This window comes from Babylonia areolata, chromosome 12 (assembly GCF_041734735.1).
Source record: "Babylonia areolata isolate BAREFJ2019XMU chromosome 12, ASM4173473v1, whole genome shotgun sequence".
NCBI classification, from domain to species: domain Eukaryota; kingdom Metazoa; phylum Mollusca; class Gastropoda; order Neogastropoda; family Buccinidae; genus Babylonia; species Babylonia areolata.
In genome coordinates this window covers 28,357,248-28,359,788 of record NC_134887.1, presented here as the reverse complement: position 1 = coordinate 28,359,788, position 2,541 = coordinate 28,357,248, and positions in this window count along the sequence as shown.

The window sequence follows — 2,541 nt, the reverse complement described above, 5'->3', positions numbered from 1 at the left end:
AACAGACAGACAGACCGAGATTGTGCAGACAAAGATCAAAATGAACGGAAGGAGCAAAAAGGAATCGTTTATTCATTTGACCATTCCTCTATTTCTCCCTTCACCCCTTCCGGCTTTTCTTTCGCTCTTTCTTTCGGTCTCATCCTTTTTCTTCTCCTCCTCCTTCTCCTCCTCCTCAAGATCTCATCACAAGAGAAGACCAGGAGAAGCAAGGAGAGGAAGAGAAAGAGATAGGGAGACAGCAACGAAAACAGTAACATCAACACGAAAACACAGCTACAAGCTTTTTACTTCGTCTTACCTCAGTGATAGAAATGTCTCTCAGAGAACTGTTGAATTCCGGAACAAACTCATTCACCGGAGTTACTGTCAGTGTGACTGTTTTCTGAAAGGGATTCAAGAAACACAACCGCCCGCCCCCAACCCCCCACCCCCACTCTCTCTCTTTATATATGTCCTCATCGATATGCAAAGACAAAATCTTCTTCTCTTCTCTCTGTATGTCCTTCATATCTTAATCAATTACATACATTGTGAGAGAGAGAGAGGGAGAGAGAGAGAGAATCGCCTGTGACGTACATTGACCACCCCCTGTCCATTAACAGTAATGCGCACAGACTGCCTTCTCCATTACCGTAATGTCCTAAATTGTCCCCCCCCCCCCCGCCCCCAACACACACACACGCACACACACACATATATATATACATAAATCCTATAAAAAAAATATTATATTATCTCTGTACTGAATTATCTTTATTTTCAATTCTAAATATTGGTAAATCTGTGGATTAATTACCATTGTTAAAACACAAGTGTTTTGTTGTTGTTGTTTTATGCTGATAATGAAAGACCTTTATCGACAATATCTCTAATCAATTCATTTTTCTTTGGTGTGGTTTCTCGATAATATAGCTTCAAGCCCGTTTTGATGTATTTCGTTTCAGATTTGTACTCATTGTGTATGTATGTGTGTATATGTGCCTCTGTGTGTGTGTGTGTGTGTGTGTGTGTGTGTGTGTGTGTGTCTGTGTGTGTGTGTGTGTGTGTGTGTATTCGCAGGAAAGGAGGCGCAAAAAGGTGAAAACAGGAGTGCAAAATTGCAGACTTACAGTGACACGTGCTGGCTTTTGACCACTGTCTCCTGTGGAACGACGTGATCTGTCGTCGCATGTCAAAAGGTAATTTACTTTCAGCACTTCTGCCTTCCTACTGTTTGTCTGTAGAAAGTGAACACACACACACACACACACACACACACACACACACACACACGAAGAGTACAAACACCAAAAACACAGACACAGACACAGAGTGACACACACGCATGTCCTAACAAAAAGCACACACACACACACACACACACACACCAATCCTAACGAGCCTACCATAATCATGAAAATGGCGATTACAGAGACACTGTAAGAACAAGGCATCAAATGCCCCCGACTTTGGGATAACTTTCTGGGAAAGGGATGGGTGGGCTGGGTGGAAAGTGTGTGTGTGTGGTGGGGTGTGGGGGTGTGGGGGGGGGGGGGGGGTTAGAGGGGTAGAGATGATGGATGAGGTGGAGGAGGATGACTATGCTGCCATGGAATTTCATTTAGCATTGTGACAGCGTGTCAGGACTGAACTTGACTTTCCCTTGCCATAATTTACCCGGCATCAACCGCGCCCAAGACATCTTGACCCCCTTCTCTGTGTAGGTCTGGAATATGGAGCTTACTACCCTCTCAAACGCAAACGGGGGGTACCCGTTATGCCGCCGTCCCGCTATGCCGCCGACCCGCTATGCCGCTATCCCGCTTTATTCCCTTTCGCTTTTCATCACATGCGCGTGAAAAGTGATATATGACAGTAGCAGTTTTCACAAATGACGTATATTATGATGTAAACACTGAATGACACTAAAACTCGCCATTTAGAGGCGGGCTCGTGCAAATGCAAACTAAATGATAAAAAATATGTATTCAGGACAAATGTAATACTTTCAATTTTCTACATTTTTAATGAGAAACAAAACCAATAACAAGCAAAAAGAAAAAAGTGTGCTAGAAACGAATTTTAAAGGAAAGGTTCTTGTACAGATCATTTCTCCACTAGTATCTATAGCCCAAAACAAGGAAATGGCGGAAACAATCTTCCAATGTACTGCAAATGTAAAATGCCCTGGTACCGAAAGGGAATAAAATCATATTACCGCAGACCCATTGTCAAACAATCTCTCTCTCTCTCTCTCTCTCTCTCACACACACACACACACACACACACACACACACACACACACACACACACACACACACACACATACACACACACAGACACATACCCAATCACACTCAAAAAGAAATAAAAGATCATAACAACCAATGTTTGTCCCAAACAAACTTTTTTGTGACAAAAGACAATCCGTAAACGGGTCGGCACAACGGGTCGGCGGCATAGCGGGTCGGCGGCACAACGATACGCTCCCTCTCAAACATGCATCCATCCGTGAAGACACTTGACGAATAAGTCTTCATGTCTTAATCCCTTCAGTGT